The sequence below is a fragment of the Heteronotia binoei genome, chromosome 12 (assembly GCF_032191835.1).
Source record: "Heteronotia binoei isolate CCM8104 ecotype False Entrance Well chromosome 12, APGP_CSIRO_Hbin_v1, whole genome shotgun sequence".
Lineage (NCBI taxonomy): Eukaryota > Metazoa > Chordata > Lepidosauria > Squamata > Gekkonidae > Heteronotia > Heteronotia binoei.
In genome coordinates, this window is record NC_083234.1 from 53,739,814 (window position 1) to 53,763,624 (window position 23,811).

At 47.2% G+C, this 23,811-nt stretch overlaps 1 protein-coding gene across 4 annotated transcripts in view; it reads right to left on the reverse strand.

The window, feature by feature from the left end:
• DAB2IP (DAB2 interacting protein) overlaps positions 1-23,811 on the reverse strand; it is a 230,839-nt gene that overhangs the window by 88,392 nt on the left and 118,636 nt on the right. The window contains exon 1 of one of the 4 annotated variants that reach the window (XM_060251747.1): positions 3,498-3,608. The exons of the other annotated variants lie outside the window; for them this stretch is intronic. The gene's annotated coding sequence lies outside the window, so the exon portion shown is untranslated. Of the gene's footprint in view, positions 1-3,497; positions 3,609-23,811 lie in introns of those variants that run through there. 4 annotated transcript variants of the gene reach the window in all.

Consider the following 23,811-nt stretch of genomic DNA (forward strand, 5'->3'; position numbering starts at 1 on the left):
CTTTCACCATCCTTTATCTACTGTCTGCACTCTACACCAGAAGTTACTGTATTCCTTCTATGTCCTGTACATCACGCAGGGCACAACATAGCTCTAAACAACAAGGCAGTAGGTCTGGGGAAGACATGAATCCCAAAAACTAGCTTTATGTTTGCAATGTACACATATCCCCACTGAACTATACATTTTCATTTTAACATCTGCAAAATAAGGAAGGTTTCCCCTACCCTACGTGAGTTACAGGAAAGTCCCATGAGAGTGTGCCTGGATCACTCTGGAACATTCAGACTGCACACCTGAAGTCTCGCATCAGCCACAAATGTACCAAAGAGCTTCAGTTGTATCTTTATTTTCTCTGCCTCCCAGCTGCGGTTGGGAATAATTCCTCCAGCCCACCTCACAGAGCCGTTGTGAGGATGAGCGGTGCCAAAATACAGCTGCTTTGAATACTCAAAGAGGCGCCGGTGAAATGCTGAGCACTCATACTAATTATCACACCTTTTAATGATTGTGAGCCTACGCTTGGAGGCATTTGGTGTGCACCTCCTAGCCAAACCCTGTTCATTTGGAAACACAAACAAGACACGTTGCATGACTCCCACTTGGACCAGCCACAGTCACAGCTGGGGATGCTTCTCTCTCTTCCTCTCCCCCTCTCTGACTTCCTTTTGACCTGATTCTCGGGCTACTTGCTCTGAGCAGACAGCCAAGAAATTGAGGAATAATAGAATCATGTCAACAAATGGATGCGCCTCAAAGAAAACAGTCCCCCCCCCCCTTCAAGCCACATGAACTCAGAAGTCGCAACGATATCATCTTGAAAACAGCTGGAAACCGGGTCCAACTCCATTGCTCAGGCATGTTACAGTAATAGGGTTCAGATTTTGCTAGCTTGGAAATATTTCCCCCCCCCAGAAGAACAAAATGACACTAACAGTGAAAAAGTGAAAGGAGCCTGGCCACTTGGCTTCTGCTGTGCCAACAGTGAAGAGATGCCTAGATGACCATTTCAACACTCAAAGGCCTGGGGCATTTTTTTAAAAAAATCCTCCCAAGTGATGCTGTGAATGGGATTTCTGGGACAGGAGGCTGTCTGGAGCATTGATGAAGCAATGGCAGCATGAAGTAGTGAACAGCGTATAAAGATTTTAGAGTACGGAGTTCAGGGTTCAAATTTTTTTTTCTGCCTTTCATCCCAATGTGGACCCAAATCATTCTCCTCTCAAAGTATCATAGAATTGGAAGGGACCTCCAGGGTCATAGAGTTGGAAGGGACCTCCAGGGTCCAGCTCTCCTTGCCTTTATCTTCACAACAACAGTGTGAAGTAGATCCAGAAGGGTGGCCATGTTGGTCTGAAGCAGTAGAAGAAAGTTTGGATTCAGTTTGAACCTTTAGGTATTCAAGCTTTCGTGTGCAAGCACACTTCTTCAGATAAAGTGAGGTAAATTAGGCTGAGGGTGTGTGACTGGCCCAAGGCCATGCAGCATGTTTCTATGGCACAAGTGGGATTCAGACCTGGATTTCCCAGATCCAAGTCTGACAATTTAATTACAACACCACACCAGCTCTCTATTCATCTGTCATGCCCACCAGATGGGCATCAGGCATGGCAGACCAGCTCCAGGGGTGAAATTTCAGAGGGGGAGGGTACAACAACAACAAAAAGAGACTTTTGCTTATTTATTATTTCAATTCCTTGTATACTGCCACAGCCAAAACTCTTGGCAGAATACAGATCGCAAACACACACATTCTAAAATGCACAATAGTTATTTTGAACGCCTTTTAAAACACAGCACAATTGCCAATCGATAGAAACTGATCAAACTCCCCAACCCAATTAATATAGCAGCAGTTAAGACTTTTAAAATGCCACAGAAACTTTAGGAGCAAATAAATACGTAGAAAGAATTCCATATTTTGGGGCAGCCAATAAAACAATTATGCAAATCGGAGCACAGAATGCAATGATAACGGCCAGTTCACTCAAAGGCCTCCCACTAAAGGCATGAGTGACCATGAAGGTTTTTTTCCTGGCACATTGTTCAGCAAGGGGAAGATGATGAGAGGGAAGAGCCCAAAGTTATGCTTCTGACAATGCAACCCCAAGAATGCTGGTCTGGAAGTCAGGCCCACTGAACTGCCCTGAGTAGGATTCTGAGGAGGCCTGGCTCTCTCAGCCCTTGAAAATTCGGTTTCGTTTGACTCGCGCATGGATGACTGCACACCTTTACAGGCAGCCCTCAATCTGGATTATCTCTACTTCCGGGTTCCATGCTTGTAAAAAAAAAATTACTGGACTCTCCACTTTGCTCTCAAGCATGCACTAAAGGGGCATGTGAGAGAGGAAGAGAGAGGTCTCCTAAGAGCAACAACCCTAAGTTGTTAAGAAATGTATGAAAGAAACTGGGAAGTTAAGCAGAGAAACTGGGAAGGTGAGCAGGGCTCCTCCAACCACAAAACAAGAGCAAGCTCTTGCAGGTCTTCCAGTTGGCACAGGCCGACAGTCAAGGCTGAGTTGCCTTTTAAAGGCTTGGACCGCAGTTTATCTGGGTCTGTATCAGAATATCTCCAGCGGCGTTAACACAGATTAGACATACCTTTCCTGCACAGAGCCAAAAAAGATTTATGAATCTCGAGTTCAAAAGCTGCTTTAACAACACAGCACGCACCATGTGGAGCCACCCAAAGATCACAGAGGCATCAAATACAGCAGACACCTCCGCCCTTCCCAAATGGCATGACCGCCTACCTCACCTCCCCAGGTCACCAAAGAGAATGACACCACATTCGGTGAGAAGAGAGCTCGCACCAGCTGCCAGCTGTGGCGGCTCAATGGAACCTCAATATTCAGAGACCGTCTACCTCTGCCTCCCGGGGGCAGGGAGCGCTCTTGCCTTCAAGGCCTGCCGGGGGGGGGGGGGCGGCGGCTTTCCGAGGTGTCTGGGCTGAGCGCGGGAGAAAGCAGGCTGATGGTCCTAATCCCCCCCCCCCCCCCCGATCCGGCATTTCTTAGAGGGCTGCTAGGCTGGCCTGCCCCGAGTCAGACGCCAACGCGAAAGCCGTCAACCCGAGATACAAAACGCCGATCGCAAATCCCGGCTGCGGGCAAACCCCAATAAGGGGACTGCGTGCAAAGGGAGCCGCAAGGAGAGAAAGCAGCCGCGGTGCAAAGCAGCCGGACTCGATTCCCACACCGGGGGGGGGGGGGGGGGGAGAAGTCACGGGCAGCCGGGCCAAGCCTAGCCGGGGCTTCTCCCCTTGCAACCGTCCCGGGGAGGGGGGGGGCACCAGCTAAGCCCGCGAGGGAAGGCACTCGCGGTTCCCCGGGCTCCAGCAGCCGGGACTGCGCGGCACTACGAGAGCGGCTTTCGCGCCGCATCCAACCAGCCGCCGAGTCCGAGACCCCCCTTTCCAGGACGTCGGCTGGCAGAGCCCCCCGGGCCGTCTGGACGGCGGCCAGTCTTCCTCCCCCGCCGTGCCGCAGAGCTCTTACCTCGGCCGGCCCCCATGGCTCCTCTTGTGGCGCCGACCCCGGCCCAGGCTGCGCTGGACTCTCGCGAAGGAGGGACAAAGGCATGCGAGCCTCGGCTAGACTGGCCCGGCCTGGCCCAGCCCGGCCCCGCCTGTTCGTCTCTGGGCCGCGCTGCGCAGCTCCCCGCCCGCTGGCCGCCCTCTCTCGCTCGCTCGCTCGCTCCTGCCCGGGCAGCTGCGGCTCCTCCCCCTCCGAAGCGACGCCACTTGGCCGAGCCGGTTCACACGGGCCGAGACGGCTCGGTGCCGCCCCTTCGCGCCGCTCGCTCCTCCTCTTCCTCTTCTGCATCGCAAACCGAGCGTGCCGTCCTCGGAGCTGCAGGAGCCGCGCACTCTGCAGCTGCTCAGAGGCGCTCGAGCCTAGGAACATTAGGAGGAGAGCCCTCGTGGATCAGGGCCGCCCCATCGAGGCCGGCAGAGCTTCGCGTGCTGCGCCAAGTAGCTTGGCACGACCCCCACCATGCTTGCTGCAGACCACACCGCGTCCAGTAGAGACCTCCCCGGGCAATCTACAAGCAGGGGGGTGGAGAGGTTTCGTTCCCCAGCATCTGGTGTATAGAGGTACACTGCTCCTGTACATGGAGGCTCCATTTAGGAACCAGGGCTTAGTAGCCACTGGTGGACCTTCCTTCTCGCTCCCCTCCTTCGCCGGGGAAAGCCACCTTGGCTGTTACATAGCCCAAAGATAAGAATAATATCTGGGGTGCAGTTTCAGAATGAGCCACGTTGATCCCGATGCTTTGACCTAGAACTCTCTGCTTCCTCCAATCCCAATGCAGACAGGGCCTGTTTACTCAGAACTGGAGCAGCACTGGGCGCCTGCCCAGGCGTCATCTGTTGGAACACACAACCTATTCCAAAGATGAGTCAACCACTAAGAGATGCCTAGGCTTAGATCCACTGGGAAACCTCTCCCAGTCCCAAAACTCCACAGGACAGTCAGCCAAGGAGAAGGAAAGAATGCACTCTGTCCATCCCCAGAGGTAAATGTTTCTGGAGTTCAATGATGAGCCAAAGTCAGAGAGAGGCTGCCATAGAAGGCAGTCCTGTGCTAGCACAAAGTACTGGCTTTGTCCAAAACACAGCAGCCTGTCCCATGCGCTAATTTCAAAGTGTCTCATCGCATCGACAACATTCATCCAGCCACAATAGGTCCATGATCATTTATGCCATGTACACGAACCCCGCTTTTGGTTTCTCTGGGTTAAGCTGACTGATGCACAACCACTGCCCTGCTCTAGTTCCAGTGCTCCCGAGAAACCCCACTTGTTGCTCAAAAGGGTGGCTGCAAAACTGAGGCAACCTGGGTTCTGAAGAGGCAGGAAAATGACAAGGAAGAAGGCGATCTGGCTGCAGAGCATTTTTAGCATGTCAAATGCTTCATCTCATTCAAGAGCCTGTCCCACAGTAATTCAAAAGCAAAAAGGGTGATTATTCTTTTGGCTAAAGGTATGCTTGGTTGACATCATGCCCCTGAGCATCTTTCAACAGTTCAGCAGCTACAGGGTGCAAAAGTCAGGCTGTGTACCAGACAAGACAATGCTCATGTGCAGGGATTTATGTTCTTGTATCTCCTCTCCAAGCTGTAATTTTTGGAAACAGGAATTTGGGATTGAAACCTGAACAACAATCTCAAAGCAATTTATACTAAGACTGTTAGGCAACCCCTCCAAAGGCAAAAACTGGGATGAAATTGGGACAGTGATTTTCATAGGAAAGGGATTTTGGAGATCAAGCCTCTCCTGTTCAACAAGGACTGTTGGAACACACGCACAGTGAGCTGATACTGAATTTCACAACCCCTCGGTTTCAGTCTCAGAATTCCTGTTTCAATCTCGCTTTCAGGGACCTGAATCTGTGAGTCTTTATTTCAGTGCCAGTTTCTGTTTCCCCGTACAGATCCCGCCCCCCCCCCCAGTTACAGGACCCCATTTGTGCATCAGTTTTGTATAAACAATATGAAATAAACCAATTAAGAACCCCAGCAATGGATCAAAACAGAAAGGCTTGCGGTTAAAGTATGACAAGGGGAGCATTTGCGCTTCCCTGTGTGCATCCCCAAGCTGTGGCCAGGCACCACCAACCACTGTGTGATTAGGAAGAAGCAGTCTGAAAAGCAACCTCATATAATCTTCAAGAATGCCGCCCACAAGGCCTCACAAAGCCACAGCCTTCCTGTTTGGGTCAGGCTGAGATTGTAGCCGTCTAATTTGCAGAGCCTCCCAAGTCAGCCCATCCCTTACCCCAAAAGTGCCACTCTGGCCTCGGTCTAACCAGTTTTCTGCTGATGACTGGCCCAGACTAACTTTCCAGCATGGCCCTCCTGTCTGCCGGTCTATGTGCCACCAAACTGTCATGCTTTGTCGCCACCCTGGGATCCAGCACACGTACCTATGGGCTTGTGTTTCTGCATGGAAGCATTTTCTCAATTGGTGGCAATGTTGTTTGATTAAAAAAACCCTCCCCACATGCATGTGACAAAATGTCAGAAACAGTGTTATGATAATTGGTTTCCCTGCAGTGTTTCACTACTCCTAATTTTCTAACTAATAGGATGAATGGGAAGAGTCGTTTGAGGGAGCACCACTCGGCACAAAAAAAGTACCTCTGGGCATGTGCAAGCTGCCTTCCTATCTTCTTCATGGAGCAGTAATACTGCTTTGTGATTACAAAGCTCTTTGGGATGTTCAAAATACTTCCCATACATTATCTCAGGGGAGATGGCTGCAGAGGATGGCCTCGCTGTTCTACAGCAGAACAGCTAGATTCCTGTCCAGTAGCACCAAAGAGGCCAACACAATGTTGGGGGTATAAGCTTTTGAGGGCTAAAGCTCCCTTCATCACATACAAGCTTCTCAGCGCTCCTTACAATGGCCCTGTTATACAGCCAGATTACAGAGAAAGAGAGCAAGGCCAGCCAAAGGCCACCAGCTGGCAAGACAGCAGAATGGGGTTGCCCGCTCTGGCTTGGGAACTTCTTGGAGATTTGGGGCCTGAGATTTGGGGAAGGTGGAGTTTGGGGAGGGGAAAGTGTTCGGAAGGAATGTGATGCCATATAGAGTCCACCCTCCAAAGCTGCCATTTCCCGATCTCTGTTGTCTGGAGAAACGTTGGAATTCCAGATCCCACCTGGAGGTTGGCAACTGTACAAGCCAAAGCAGGTTTTGAACAGGGGACCTACTGGTTCATGGCCTACCTCTCTTTGTTTCAGAGACCTTGGCAGCAATGCTCTCTCTATGCTGTGGAGTCTTGTGAGCAAAAATTCTACTTTGCGAGCTACTGGCATTAATGTTAGTGTGCTCTGTGGCCATTTTTCCTGAGCTTAGACAAAAATGTGTGAGCTGGAGGCTAAAAAACTGTGAGCTAGCTCACACTAGCTCAGCTTAGAAGGGACACTGCTTGGCAGGCTGCCATTCAGAGTATGGGCTGAAGGTGACCCAATGCTTTATTTTCCTGTGCATTCTCAAGGCTGTATCTGCTGGCTGATAATGAGGAAAAGCGAAAGCAGCATCAAAAGCCACATGGAGAGCCAGCCAAGCTTTCAGTTGTCTAAACAATCTGTATTCTGAATCAGTGAAGTTAGGTCAGAAGACAACACTAGAGGAAGTTTCTCCTTGCACAAACACCCCCACAACCCTCTCTTTACTTCAGTGTTTCAAACACTGTTATTTTTGCAATAACAACAGCAGCAAAAGCAACAGCAATAATGAAATAAAAAACCAAGACAAATGCAATGCTATTGAAAACACCCCTGGGCTTGTGCAGAGTATATTTCCCTCCCCACTGAGCAATTGCAGCCGGTACGCCAAGAATGACAGAGCAGGGCTACCTTTAAGGGCAGGTGGCATGGCTCTCTTCCCCAGCCACAGTCCCTGTGCCTCTTTTCAAATAAGTAATTCACACTTCCTTCATCAGTGCTCTGTATTTTTCTATTTGAAAACCTTTAAAAACTTAGTCCTCCTGAACCAGCAGAAAACCTTAAGTTTGTGCACCATTCTTGTGTTCCATGTGTGTCCCCTGCCACTGCAGGCAACGGCAAACCACCACTAAATGTCTCTTGCGTTGACAACCTTACAGAGTCACCATAAGTCAGCTGTGACTTGACGGCAAAAAAAGGGGAGGGGGAAGCACACAGCACTTTGTGAACGGAAAGTGCTAGAAAAATGCTCAGTTAATATGACTGTTAGTTCTGATGGGACAAAGAAGACTGGCCTTTTTTTTTTTAATGGCTTTGTTGGAAGGACTGTTCAGCCACAAAATTCGTTACAGAAAAGAGACTGCACTGTGAACTGCAACTGCTTTACCACCAGATTAAATGTGCCATCTTTGGTAACACTGGAAGAGGCTGAAATTCAGCTATTCTCCAACTGCTGTATTCACAAGGAAGCCTGCCCAGCAGGGCACTAGGCTGAGACAATGACAGATTTCATCTCTCTTCCCCCCCCCCCCCCCAATCCTCCCCTAAAATTCAAACAGCAGCCTGAAGTTGGTTCCTTCAGAGTTGGGCTGCCTTGTGTTTATCCAGACTGCTGGAAGAGAGCAGACACCGATCTGCAATTAATTGGCAACCGGCGAGAGCAGACTGCCGGAAGGTAAACAGAGTGGGTAAGCATGGCATATGAGAATTGGCAGAGACTGGCAGAGACAGCACACTGCTTTTTAAAATAATAACAAGGAATTCTTCATTGGAAGGGGGGATTCTTCTTGATAAATGCAAAAAAAAAGTTTTGGAAGCTCCCCAAAAGCTTCTCTACATGGCATGCATGTGTGTGCTTGGCCCTTGTTTTCCAAAAGTACTCTCTTAAATTAAGAGAGCTGATTGAGGACTTTTCGTGCTGACGCCAGAGGAGTGTTCTGCCGGGAGGAACTTTCAGGCAACAGACGAGTGAACACTCTGCTTCAGCACTGCAAATACTTCTAAACTGTTCAAAGGTTCCACAATGGGCGAAAGATGAGGTGGGGTGCCTTGGTCCCTGTTCAGGCCCCTGAGATAAAGATGATGAAGGGGGCATAATTCTAAAACCTTGGGCCTCAAGAAATAAAGAAAACCCAGAAGAGGCTGATTGTTGTGTCTCTGTGTGATTACTGCTTAGGCCTTCCATTCAGACTCTGCAGAAAGCAAGTTTGCTATGTTGTTGGATATGATGGGATCATCCTATCACTACTGATGAAGAAATCCATTGGAAATACCTACCTTTGGAGGAGACTCCCACTGCCATCTGCCTTTCCTGTCAGTAGCCTGGGAAGCTGATTGAGGCATTGCAGGGGGAAGGGGGTTACAGGCAGGCCTGGAGGAGTCCAGTGATTAGCTGGGGCCACAGCCAGGAAGACCAAGAAGAGTTATTAAAAGATGCCTATGGCTCTCAGGGTCCTCAGCCAGCCAGACACCCCAAAGGCTGAGGGAAAGCCAGCTTCAGGTTTTGGGGCAGCCCCTAGAAGAGGCCTTCCTTAGGGCCCACTGATTAGTGGGATTACTGGAAACCACAGAAGATATTCATTTAATGGCTGAAGCTTACACAAAATAAAGCAGCCATTAAAAACCACATGGAAACAAACATCCCACTACAAGCCAACTCCTAGCCAAATCAATATCCCTAACAACTAGCCCATCTATCTGCATTTCAGCTGGCACCTAGAATGCAAAAGGCTAGATCCCAAGCAAGCAACTGTGGGGAGGGAGTTTTTGAGGGGAGGTACTAATGCAAAGAAGGCCCTGTCTCAGGGGACTACCTGCTGCTCCTCTGCGGGTGGTGATGTAAAAAGGAGAGTCTCCACGGAAGCCTTGAACTGAGAAAAGTCCAGATTGTCAGCACCCTCCACAAGTCTGAGCAGCAGCCAGAATTTAACAAAGTGCCTTTACTGTTCCTGAGTTTTTCCTGCAGTATGCAAGTGAAGTTCTCTTTTGTCAAATCAGACCCTGGGTCCATCTAGCATTAGCAATCTTGTCTATGCTGACCAGCAATAGTCCTTTGAAGTCCCAGGCAGAGAGAGGTTCTTCCTAAGACATGGAACTAGAGATCTGTTAATTGGAGATGTCGGGAACTGAACCAGGGACTGTGGTTTGTTTGGGGTTTTTTGCTTGCTCGACCACAGAGTGCTTAACTGGAGGTACAGCAGGAAGGGGTACCTGCAGCCAAAAAAGGGGTCCCCACATTACATGAGCCAAGGAGCTGCAGATGGTCCAACAGCAGGGCTCTGAATGAGTGACTTGCAGCTGCGGGTGGCAAAGCAGGAAAGCCAAGGGAGCGGGGGGGGCACCTTCCAGGTAAATTCCCCCCAAATTGGCAATACCCTGCCAACTTGGGCCATGTGCCAAAGGATTCATGGGAAAGCAGGCAATTAAGGGAGGCGGCCCCATGCTGACCTGTGCTGCCACACAAAAGTATTTCTATCAGACCTGCCAAAATTGTGAGGATAACACAGAAGATGAGAGGAAAGCACCTGCTGGAGAAGGGCAGTGGTGGGTATTTTTCCAAAGAAGGAAGCAAGGTCTTACCAGGGTTGCAATGTGAAACCACAATGCTCTTCCAGTGCAGTTTCATGAACTTGCTGTTTTATATTTAAAAAATTATTATTATTTTTTTTTAAAGAAAAAAACCAGCTTTCAGAGTGCTTGAGGGTAAACGGCCGTTGATTTTTCTTGATTACAGGGTTCAATCCCAGGGTTGGTCTTGGTTGCAATCTCTCTGTTTCTGCGTGGGAAGGATGCTGTGCTGGATGCCGAATGTCGAGGACAGATGATGGGGAAAGGGCAGGAACTGGAAGAGGCTCCAGTCCATTTTCCTTCTCTCTGCATGAGTAAAAAGCTTTTAAATCAAAATGCTGCCTCTCTGATTCAGTTCACATTGTGGGCTCTCTGACACCAGGATGGGAGTTTGAGGCCTACGTAGCAAAATTGCGCTGGGAGGTGCCCTTTGAGTGGATCAGCCACATTCAAGCTTCCCAGACAAAAACACACATGGCTTGGAACTCCGTATTAATTAACTCCCTCCATCCATCTTGATTTTGCTCTGGCAACCTGACTTCTGCAGTTTGTTTTCTAAACCAAAAGACAGTCAGGCTTAAATCAGCCCAAAGTCACGTTTGTTCCTTTCCCCTAATCCCAGAGCAACGCTCCCTCTAAACTGTGGAGTCTTATGAGCAAAAGTTCTACTTTGTAAACTACTGACATTAGCTGTGAGTAAGCAATTTGGCTACTGCATAAATTAGTCTGCTCTGGGACCATTTTCCTGAGCTGAGACAAACATCTGTGAGCCAGAGGCTAAAAAACTGTCAATTAGCTCACACTAAAGGTGCATTCACACTACACTAAATAATGTGTTTTGCAACTGGATTTTTACTGTAGAAGAAAAGCAGAAATCCAGTTGCAAAATGAATTATTTAGTGTAGTGTGAACACACCCTCTCTGCTTAGAGGGAACGCTGATCCAGAGATGTGATTTGTGTTGTGCATTGGTGAGAACTCTGTACAAGCTCGGAGACACTCTTGTGTGTTACTACTTTTCCCAGAGGCAGGCATGGCAAACAGGTCTTGGGCCCTCTACTGAGTCCTGCCAGGATGAATCCTGATGACTATTGCAAACATTCCAGTCTGAGCTGCAAAATAACCCCTTCTGATACATCTTAAGTTATAGCTTGCTACCTAAAAAAATACTTGCCTGCCTTTGATGACTGGTGGCTTCCAGTTGCTGGATGAACCTGCCTACTTGACAGCAGGATGATGCTCAGTGGCTTCCACTTGCCCTGCTTGTGTGCTTGAAATTAATACCATTTTCGCACACAGCTTACCACGCAGTCACAATCCTGTCCCCTCCGCAGCGTCCATTCAGATTTCCCACCATGTGCGCCGGAGTTACAGGAAGTGCTGCGGCTTTTGCGTAGCAAACGTAAATTGCTAAAACCCAGTTTACGTTTGCTACGCAGAAGCTGCAGCACTTCCAGTAACTCCAGCGCAGATGGTGGGAAATCTGACTGGACACTGCGGAGGGAACAGGATTGTGACTGCGAGGTAAGCTGTGTGCGAAAACGGTATAAGATTATATTACACAACTCCTCCCCCTGCAAATCTCCAGGACCCACACTTTGCACGGAAAAGGCTACTGTCTCTTAGGACTTCCTTCTGGCCAAGGAAGCAGTGTAATCCTGTACAGAGTTACTGCCTTCTAGACACATTGAGTTTGATGGATGTAGAAAGATGCAACTCTGTTTAGGATTGCACTGTAAAACACACACTGCCCCTAATGCAGCCAGCAAGTGGAAAATACTGTGAAAAACAACAGCCTGCAAAACTGCTGGTATCACTGCTGGTCATAGCTCATATTTTGAGGAATTTAGGTGTTGATCTGCAGTCTCTGAAGAAAGGAGAAAAGAGTCAAAGGCACTCTTTGCTGCCTGAGCTAGACTGAAAGCTGCTGTGTTTGACAAGTGCTGGAGGGAGGGCGAGCATGCCCCCATGTGATAACAAGTGCTATGAAAAAACACCTGTAACCTTCCATTACACTAACTGTGCACACTGATGCAGCATTGTGATTCATAGCAGGGCTTCGAATCTTGCACCAGACATCAACTCACTAGGAAGTCCTGATGTCTGAAGGAAAGCACTCTACACATGCTCTGAGACACTCTCTCTTACCATGATCAAGGGCTTGTTTTTCTGTTTATCTTTTATATTTTTGTCCCATCCTTCCTTTAAGGCACACAGGGCAGCATATGTGGCACTCCTGCTCTTTCTCATTTTATCCTCACTACAACCCTTTGAGCAATGTTCCCTCTAAGCTGCAGAGTTTTGTGAGCAAAAATTCTACTTTGTGAGCTACTGGTATTAAAATGCTGAGCTACTGGCACTGAAGTTGTGAGCTACTGCATAAATTATTGTGCCCTGGGGCCATTTTTCCTGAGCTAAGAAAAAAATGTGTGAGCTGGAGGCTAAAAATCTGTGAGCTAACTCACGCTAACTCAGCTTAGAGGGAACACTGCCTTTGAGGTAGGCTAGGCTGAAAGCGCACAACTGGACCTGGCCAAGTGGGGATTTGAACCCAAGTCCTGGTCCAACACTGCTTTCAAAAGAATTTCCTGACTTTCAGGAAGCACTCTGGAGGCAAGTCTTGGTTGAAACTGAGCTTTGCTTGATTCTACAGTGAGACCTGGTCAAGATCAGCTGGTAGCAGCACTCATACCATCCAAGTTAGCTGATTACTTTTTCATCAGAATGTGCTTTAAAAAGTCCCCTTTTTGGAATAGCTCCCTCTCCCCCACCACCGCTTTTCTGTAAAAGCATCACCCTAATGGATGTACACTCCATTGCAGCTGATGAAGGGAATTCTGATTTACCAAAGCGTATGCTGGAATACATTTTGTTAGTCTTTATGGTGCCACTGGACTCCTTTTTTATTGTGCTGGTCAGGATTCAGCATAGCATGAAAGCATAGGAAAGTCCAGCGCTCGAGCCCTTGGACAGATCTCAAGGGAAGCCTCTTCCCATCTCCAAGAAGAGAGCTGTATGTGATTTGAGGGCAGGCTGGAAATTATAGGGCCACCCTGTGGCCATTGTGATGTGGAAAGCTAAATCTGGCAAGCGCAGCGGTCTGCCTGGGACTTTTCCAGACATGCAATTTCCTAACCTCACAGCCGAATGCTATCTAGAGCAAATCTGGACAGAGACGGGCGTGGCAACCTGCTCTCCAGAGCTCCCAACAGGCCCTGTTGCAAGGTCCTCTCCAGCCAGTCATGATTGATCTGGGCCTTCAAGGCAATTTACAATGAAACAAATATGGCTTTTATTCTGGCCTGACCCTTTTTTATATTGCTTGCTCGGAGATATTTTGTGTTTTTATATATAATATTGTTATTGTGATGAATGCAATTTCAAAGTTCAGCAAGCGGTTTTATTGCACCCTGACAGAGAGGCCTAATATGATAATAAATCAGAGAAACATCAGTCCTGAAGTCCTCAGGCCTCAACTAAACAAAGCCAAACCATATCAGCACACTGTCATCCATGCTGCCCTTGCCTTTCCCTCCCCAGGAACACAGTTCCAGCTGGCTTGGAATCAGGGGGTGTGGCCTAATATGCAAATGAGTCCCTGCTGGGCTTTTTCCTGCAAAAAAGTCCTGTGTGGAACAATGCTGATGCCAGGGATGTGTGGCCTAATATGCAAATGAGTCCCTGCTGGGCTTTTTTGTTTGATCTTGTTCACCTGGGCTTTTGTTTGATCTTGTTCAGCTGGGCTTTTTTGTTTGATCTTGTTCACCTGGAGATCAATTGTAATAGCAGCAGATCTCCACATGCTAACTGGAGAGGCTGGCAATTCTGTCTCCCAGGACTGAAGATGTACCCCCAAGCCTGACAGCCACGAATGTTTGAGAAAACAGCATGAATCACCCTGTACTGTGCAGCAAATGCAGCCCATGCATGTCAGTGAAACATGGCGGCAACAGTGAAAGTGATGCTCCTTCACATCTATTGCGGCAGCTTTTAAAGACAGCTTCAAATCTCAGCAGGGTCTTTATCTTTCTCCGTTCCACCCCCTCCATCCACCTGCCAACACATGCTTATTACACAAACATTGGTGTCTCTGCCTTTCCAAACAAATTGCCCAAAATGACACCACAAAATAGCTTCTTATATTCTCCCAAACATTAAAATCCATTGCCACAAACAAGTCAAAACACAAGTAAATATTCATAGGCAACAGCAGAATATTGAAAACCAATTGTTTTTAAGCAGGTGAAAACAGTGCACCCCCATGGAAAGAGCACTCTAAAGGTGAGGCACCACAACTGAGAAGGCCCTGCCACCACTTACCACCCATAAGAACAGTCCTGTGGGATCAGAGCAGTGGTTAGCATTGCCAGGCCCCAAGTCCAAATGGGGCTTCTCCCCACCTAAACAGGGACGTTGCCACATGATATCCCTGATGTAATGATGTGTCCTGGAAGTGATGTCATCACACTGGGGATGTGCAGGGACACTTCTGGTTTTGGGGCAAAACTCTACGGTTTGAGGCTGAATTTTTCATAGAGTTGCACCCAAAAACCAGAGCATCACCCCTGGCATCACCAATGCAATGACATCACTTCAAGGTGACGGTGGTGCATTGCACAACATCACGCCACATCCCTGCCCTCCCCTTGAATGTCTTCGAAATCCCCCCACTAGAGCGACAAGGGGAGATGGCAACCCTACCAGTGGTTCTTCTAGCCCACCATCCTGTTTCACATAGTGGCAAATCAATTGTCCTGGAGGGCCAACAAACAGGGCACAGAGGCCAAGACTTTCCCCTTATGTTGCCTCCTAGCACTGGGTTTCAGAGGTTTACTGTCACTGAATATGGTGGTTCCTTTAACTAAGCACAAATACTAGCCATTAATGAACCTTTCCTCCATAAATCTGTCTGGCAGTGAATTCTACTTGTTTAGTAACTCCTAAACATTTTGCCCATCAATTTCATTGGGTATTCTCATATTCTAGCATGAATGGGGGGGAAGTTCCCTATATTCACTTTCTCCACCCCATGCATAATTTTATAAATCCTCTATTTCAGGGACTGTGGTTCAGCGGTACCGTACAGCATCTGCATGGTATGCAGATAGTCCCAGGTTTAATACCTGGCATCTTCAGTTAAAGGCTCTGACAGCAGATAATGTGGAAGACCTCTGCCTGAGACCCTGGAAAGCTGCTACCAGCCTGAGTAGGCAATACTGACTGTGATTGCCCAAGGGTCTGATTTAACATAAGGCAGCTTCATGTGTTCATGTCCTGTCCTTAGCCTTTTTCCTAAAATAAAAAGGCCCAGATCATCTTGGTTGCCATCCTCTGCACTTCTAGCTCGTCAATATCCTTCTTGAGATGTGGCAACCAGAACTGTATACAATATTCCAAATGAGGCTGCACCATGGCTGTGTATGAGGGCATTACAAGATTTGCCATTTCATTCTGAATCCTTTTCCCAATAATCCCCACATGGAGTTTGCTTTTTCATTGTTTCTGCACTCTAGGTTGACGTTTTCACTGAGCCATCCACTATAACCCCAAGACCTCTTTCTTGGTCTCTGACGGTTCAGAGCCCATCAGCAGATACTTGAAACTTAGCACTGGTTGTTTCAATGTAAATCATCTTCCGCTTTTATACAGGGAACTTCACTTGCCACATTGCTGCCCATTCATCCAATCTGGATAGATCCAAATCGTTTGCGAATAAATTAAATAACTGATCCCAATACCGATCCTTGTGGGACCTCACTGTTCATTTTCTTCCATTGCAAGAACCATCCATTTATTCCTACTCTCAGTTCCCTGTTGTTTAACCAACTTCTTTTTTTTTAACATAAAATTTTCTTAAATTTTTTAAAAATACAAGGTACAATTACAACAGTTGCTTTCTTCACAACCATCTTTCACAGGGTTAATATACATTTTGTATCAAACACATTAAACATAAATTATTTCCAAATGCATTACCATCTTATCTTAACACTATTAATGTTTTCCATCCCCAGAGATAAAGCACATGTCAAAGTCATAGGAGACCACATCAGTAAAACGAGAAGTTGAGATATTTCTTTGGGATATGCGAGTTGACGTCTGCACTGGTATTAACATACTTGAAAACGGGGAACCATTTTTCTAGAAAATTGTTTTCTTTAGCAGGGATTTCCGCTACATAGATCTGCGTTGCTATTTTGTCCATGGCTGCAATTTCCCACACATTTGCCTGCGACTGTTGTATCGTGGGACACGATGTTGTTTTCCATTGCTTGGCTATTAGAAATTTGGCCGCCATTAGTAATAGGGCTGCTAGGTTGTTTCTAATCCATAAAAGGGCCTGTCCTCTTATCTGATGACTCCTAAGCCTTCTTTGATCTCTGGGAGCAGAGATGTGAGAAGGTGGCTGTTCAGGTTCCCAGCACTTGAGGGTTTTAGAAGCACAGCTGTGTTTGGGATTCAAAGTAGGGTTGCCAATCCCCAGTTGGGGGGGCAGAGGATCCCCTGGTTTGGAGGCCCTTCCCCACTTCAGGGTTAGCAGAAAGCAGAGGTGGGGGTGGGTGGGGTATAATGGAGAATTGATCTGCTGATATCTGGGGCTCAGAGGGGGGGGGCTGTTTCTTTGAGGTAGAGGCAAATTTTCAGCATAATATCTGGTCCCTCTTCTCAAAAAAAAACAGGGGGTCCAATTCTATGAGCCCCAAAAGAAGGTGCCCCTATCCTCCATAATTTCCAATGAAGAGAAGGCGTTTAAAAGAAATGCAGTCCTTTTAAATGTGATGGCCAGTATGCCCTTTGGAGTTCAACTTTGCTTGTCACAACCTTGCTCTTGGCTCCACCCCCAAAGTCCCTAGATATTTCCTGAGCTGGACCTGACAACCCTAGATTCAAGTCAGAAACACACTGAAACCCAATGGATTCCTTTCAGTACTGGGGAGATATGTTTTTCATTCTTTCTTTCTTTAGATATGTAGACCACATTTTTTCTCCTATGGGGGCCCAAAGTAGCTTACAATATCATTCCCTCCTCTAGTTTGTCCTTACAACACCAACCCTGTGAGGTAGATTATGCTGAGAAAGAATGACTGGCTGAAGGTCACTGAGCAAACTTTGATGTCAAAGTAGGGATTGGAACCTTGGCCTACCAGATCACAGAACAGCTGAGCACTCTGACTCCTATACCATGCTGGCTCTCTGAAGGGAGCACCAGTTAATAGCCTTGCCCTGGCACTTGGAACCAGTGGAAAGTTTCCAAATGCTTTTTAAAGGTAGCCAGCTGCATGGAGAGTACATAAATCTAAGGGTCAGCAAACTTTTATAACTAAAGAACCAAACTACATCAAAACGGAAAGCAAGAGATCACCAAAGAGCCAGTATAAGAAGAAGACTGCAGATTTATACCCCACCCTTTTCTCTGAATCAGAATCTCAGAATGGTTTATAATCTCCTTTATCTCCTTCCCCCACAACAGACACCCTGTGAGGTGAGTGGGGCTGAGAGAGCTCTCACAGAAGCTGCCCTTTTAAGGACAACTCCTGTGAGAGCTATGGCTGACCCAATGCCATTCCAGCAGCTGCAAGTGGAGGAGTGGGGAAATCAAACCTGTTTCTTCCAGATAAGAGTTTGCATGCTTAACCACTACACCAAACTGACTCTCTGCCTAACCAAAACTATGCACCTTGACATTACTGATAATTGATGTGTTGATTAACCACCCATAAAATTTCTGCAGTCCAACCACAGGTTTTGAAGTGGCACACAATAGGTCCCACAATAAGTCATAAATATACACAGGAGCACCCTGTACAATTGCTTTAGTGCACTAGCATAAATCTACACATGGTCCAACACCTGCGCATCTGGCAGCTGTTTACCCCTATTGTTTCTATTTATGTAAAGCTTCTCCAAGGATCCTTTGAGTCCCATAAAAATCTTTGCCAGCCACTCCTTCTCATAGGAGTTATTATACTATCCCATCTACCCCTCAGATATACCTTAACATAAAGCCTTCAGTTCCTTTTTTAAAAAGCCATATTTTGAGCTACATTTGGCTCAGAAGCCATAGAGTCCAGACCTTGGCATTAACCCATTCTGCTCCACATTCACACCCTCTGTGCCCCATCTAGACCTGACTTCCATCCCTTTCTTCCCTTTCATGCATCACCTTCCCCTCCTCTCAGCCCTTGAGAAAATGTTCTGCTTTCTATGGAAACTGGCTCCCCTGTTGTCTACCAACCAGCATCTGCCTGGTGGGACTGCACGCCCAGCCACACAGCAATGACGGAGTACCTCCAGGCAGAAACTACGACAGGGAGTCCAAGCCACCCTGTAATTGTAGGCCCGGCTGCCTGTGGGAGGGGTGCAGTGGCAAGCATTCCATGCCCTTCTGCACCATACCCCGCCTTGCCCTGGAATGTGTGGGCATCCCGGGAATCTCTGAAGAGGGCAAGGAGCAAAACTGCCCCCCCCAGCCATTTTTCTGCCTTTCGGTTCCCACAGCCCTTCCCATCCATCTGTGACACAAGGCAGGGCAGGCTGCTGCTCCAGAGGATTCATCTCCCTGGCATTCAGATCAATGCCTTCTCTCCCTCATAATTTCACATCTGCAAGCCATTTTTCCTCACCCACGATGATAACAGGAGGGTGAAAATCACACTCTGGTATTATGGCTCCGCTTCAAGGCCCCTGGCAGGATGACGCTAGGAAGGGCAACTGTACTTTGGGTTACTCACAGCTTTCTTGGGGACTTAGACTCAGTTGTGAAGCTCATCTGGGTGGCCTTGGGCCACTTACCCTTACTCAGCCTAACCTACCTCACAGGGCTGTTGTGAAGATCAAGAGGAGTTGTATATGCAACTGTTCTCTGCAGAAACAGACCATTAGTCCCCCAGAGTCTCCCCCCCCCCAGCAACACCTGCTGCTGCCTGAAGGCCAAACAAACAAGCTATGTCAAGGATCTGTGACCAGACCTCCCAATGTGTAGCTTTAATTGGAAAATGCAGTCATGGGTTGGTGGGGTGGGGATTCATAATGAGACCACAAGGATAGGCCAGAACAGATTTAACCCTCCCCACCATGCCCCTTCCCCCACAGAATCTCCCACAACTAGCCCCACTGAAAATAAACAGGTACCTGCTTTTATCATGCCAAGGCTAAAAGCAACTGAGGTGTGTGGGTCAGTGATTTCTACTAGAGAAACAGTGTGGGGGAAAGAATCAAATGTGCCCTGTCCCAATACAGCCCCTCCCCTCCCAAGCTTTTTATGGTTGAAGTGTATGTTGGGAGATACCACCACCACCAAGCTCACAACATCATATGCCGTTTTCCCTTTAGATAATGGTTCAAATCTTTACTCAGGGTAGTTTACTTTGGGACAAATGCTAACTTTTGGCCTAACTTTGTGATGGGAAAGGGGAGGGGAAAGAGGGATATTCCCTGTTTCCTTGCAGGACTAGAGAGGAAGATAAACACATTGTTAAGTGAATAAACGTTTTTGAACCCTTAAAGCATCCCCCATTTTTCACATGTGCACACCGACAGCAGAATCACTCTCAGGCTGCAGTCACCATCACTAAACCGTGTACTTTCAATTCACTTTCAGTGCACTTTCCAACTGGGTTTTACTGTGTGAACTGGCAAAATCCAGTTGGAAAATGCACTGAAAGTGGATTGAAAGTGCATTATTTAGTGTGTGTGATTGCAGTCTCAGAGGCACAAGTGATTTTGGCCCATGATGGCTGCTGATTTACTCCTTGTCTGCTCTCAGTTCAGCTCAGGGCTTAGAGAATAATGAACAGGCCATAGACTGCTGCACTCCCACCCTCTTCCTCATTGTCTGCACACCATACCACTTTGCTTCCCATTTCCTGTTCAGTGTCACTCCACAGACTTTGAATCAGCAAACCAGGATCACTGCTGAAGGGCAAACAGGAAAGAGTCACACATCAGTGGGGCTACTTAGGAACTGAATGCCAGGAAGGAGTTAACCAAAGCTGACAGAGCACAGCAGATGCTGGAAGGTTAGAGGGGCTCCTCCTCATTGCCAAATTTTATTCATTTATTATAGAAAATTCCTGTGCTGCCTCTCCAAACCTGCTGGATGTGGCTCGCAAGAATAGAAGCAAACAGACAATAAAAACAAAACACATCAGTGAAACAAGCCAAGTCAGTCACATAAATAAAACAAACCAAGTCTATTATAAACATAAAAGCAAACCAGAGCATAAAAGCGCATAAGGTGGAGCCGTAAAACAATACTGACACACTGTCCTCCTGTCCTCACTGAGAACTGAATCACAGGGCAGTGCATCACCGCTCCCATGTTTTCTGCCTTTGTGGAACCAACTGTCTTGGAGTTGTTTCTGCACTTCTGTCATTCCACCGGGTCAGCCAAGCAGCATCTCGACCCAGAAGCCAGCTGCAATGAAAAGGCTCTGGAGCCCAGCAGTCCTCCCAAATCCAAAAGGGCAAGCCCATGTGCTCTTGCAACTGCACCATCCCCGCACGTCCATGTTGCTTAATGACACCATTTATCTCACATATTTGCTCCTATGGCATCCCTCTGGGGAGGTACAAGCTAGCCACCTGTCCTTGGACACAACTGAGACCTCATGACGTGATCCGTCTGCTCTTCCGATTCCATTCTCTGATTTCTCCTACTTGGTACCTTCCAGAAGATTTGCTGGATGACTCAGGGAAAGAAAAGAATGAATCGGCCCGATAGGGAGGCAAATCCAGAAGCCTTTGACAGCAGTACACAATTTAGAAGTGGCTCCTTTTACCCTGATGTGTTCTTCCGCCAACTGGGCCGAGAGATGCGGAAACAATTTGTAAATGCCTGAGGAGCCTTGGGATAGCATTAAAATGGTTCCTCTGGGCTGCAGCCACTGTTTTGCTAAGCAAGCTCCAGCATTCCACCTGAATGTAGCAAAACCAGTGGTTCCTGGAAGGCAGTGGAAATCTACTACAGACATGCACAGGGAAAGGCAAAGAGTTGGTAGTTGGGAAGGGGTGTGTGTGTGTGTGTGTGTTTCTACCAGAGCTGGGTCCAATTCCAATGAAAGGGCACTTGGCTGTAGCTTCCCCTCCATCCAATAGCTTCAACAATAACATAAACTTACTCATATAATATATATATATATATAATTCTGTATAATGGAATCAGCTCCCTAGGGAGATGGGGAGCTCTCCCTCACGGGCAGTCTTTAAGCAGGAGCTGGACAAACCTTTGTCAGGGATGCTCTAGGCTGATCCTGCATTGAGTAGGGAGTTGGACTAGATGGCCTTTATAGACCCTTCTGACTGTGATTCTGTGATTCATCGGGAAAGGTTAGAAAAAACGAGCAGACTGACAATAGGAGGACATTACAATCTTATGTATTGGTAACAAAAGTGAGGAAACAGGTCCTCTGCCTACTAAAAAGATGAAACCTGAGATTCCAGACATGGGCAGGGGACATCAGGCCATGGGCAAAGAGTCTGGCATCAATCGAAAGTTGCCCACATGCATCATTCCTTGTGTTCTGCTGGCCTCTTCGGCGGGCCCCTGTAGCAGCCTCCTGGCAAGGTCCGTCTAGCCCCTTTGGGCTCCTCGGCTTTTAAAATTCCTTCTCTTCTACCTCCCCCTTGTTCATAAATCCAGTTCACATCTCTGGTTCAAGGAGATCTTTTCAAACACTGAAATGCCTTCCGGATCCTGCTCCACAAGGAGTCATCAGAAATTCACAATCCTGGAAGACCTTCAAAAACCTTCCGTTGCCCTGCACTTTACAGAGGAGAAATAACTTCTCCATTTATTGAGGGGAGGGGTTGAATCTCCTTGCAAACTTAAAAGGCACTAGCAATTCTTACTGATTGTGCTACACGTGGGGAAGAGGGAATGAATCAGAGAAGGGCCCAGGATCTGCTCTTTCAAGCAGCTCAACTTTACATTTTCCCCCTCTTTAAAGGGAAAAGAAACAACCCTCCGCTGTTTCCAAGGTCGCCGAGAGTTTGTATGAAACAATTTTTAATTCATGACTTTGACTTCCCAAAATACAGACACTTGTTAACCTTAGAACATCTGCTTGAAACTGAATGTAATTAGCAAGGGAGAGAGCAAAGGAAGACTTGAGCTGGGAGGGGGAAAAACACCTTTCTGTGAAGAGAGGCTGGGAGCTCCAGCATGCTTTGAATACAGAGAGAAGGAGGGAATGGGCTCCGTTGGTGAATCCGAGGGGGCTCTTGCAGACAGAAATGTTAATGGAGGCATTTAGATAGCTCTGAAACATCAGGGGTTTCTTTCAGCTTCTGGTATAAAGGGTCACACAGTTCTAGACCTGTAGTTCTACAGGGATGGGAAATGTCCTGAACTCTTTGAATCTACTTTCTATTTTTTAAAGAAACAATGAATATTATTAAGGTATTATCTAGTGCCCCAAACACCTTGCATACATTATATTCTTGTAATTTTACAACAGCCCTGAAGGGAAGGCCAATATTATCATACTCATATTGCAGATGGGATGGGGAGATTTGAACTAAGGAAGATTTCAACTAAAAAATACCTGGGTTGCAGGGGTCTCCCTCAATCCCTGTGCTACACCAGCTCTGTCCATTTGGGTGGTATCAGGGGAACCAGATGGGTCAGGGGACAGAGTTGATTTCAAGTCCAGATTTCATTAACCTTTTTCAGCCTTCAGTAGAAGCCATTTTGACAGTGGTCAGACAAATACAGGCCTTGCCGTTGGTAACGCTACTAGCTATAAGTCTGTTTCACAACCAAACCTTGTCTTATATCTGGGGTCTGCAATCAGATCCCCTTCCCAGTAGTGTAGCCTCTAAACACACAACTATGGGAAAAGTAGTGCTGGAGAAAGAAGGGTATCAGCTCTATTCCCTTTTGCCATTTCCCCAGTTGAAACTGGACACACGCACAAGTTTATGGGTTGCTTTTTGACCTGTGGAGATGGGCAGACAGGTACCTTCATGTTTTTGTCTACCAGTGTATTTGACTGGTGACACATTGCACGGAGAAAGAGCTTGCCCACTGCCACTGCAGTCTGGACCCCACAGGGGCCCTTCACTACCGCTTTTCAAGTTAAACTATCAGGAAATCTGATCCCACATCTGCAACATAATATATTTGGGTCCTTGGTCACTATTCGGCACTCTCTAAGGATCCTTGTTACACAAGGAATAGCCCATTATAGAGGTGGGGGGAATGGCTACAACAAGCCAATTAGATAATCTTTTTACAAATGATTCCAACCATTTGATTTGGATCTCTTCTTCTGAAGTGCTAACAAATATACAGAGGGATCTTCTAACACCACTTCCTTGTAGAAGAGGCCCCTCCAATGTACTGGGTTCCACAAGAAGAACCCCTGGTGCAGCAAAACTCCACACCCAATGGGGCACCCTCAGTCCCTTTTCATTTTCCACACACCAGCTCAGCTCCACAGCAGGGGGCTATAGTGCAAGCAGCACACCAGACTAAAAACAGAATATCTTGCTGTATCAAAGTGCTCCCTGGCAGTTATACTGGGCTTCCCTAGATACTCCACAGACTGTTCTGAAGATTGGGAAAATTAATATGCCCAGGGCTGTGTATATAGTGAATTGAAAAGACTTTAAAAAAAAAAAAGAGCAGGAGGGGGGAAATAAATAAGAAATTGAAATTCTGCATCCAGGTAACTCATCTTTTGCACCAAGAACAGCTGGATTTCACAGCTGCTCCTTGGGCATAGTTGATTCTGCAATATTTTTACCAATTGATGTAATTTCACTATTCATCCTAAAAGGAATACAGGGTA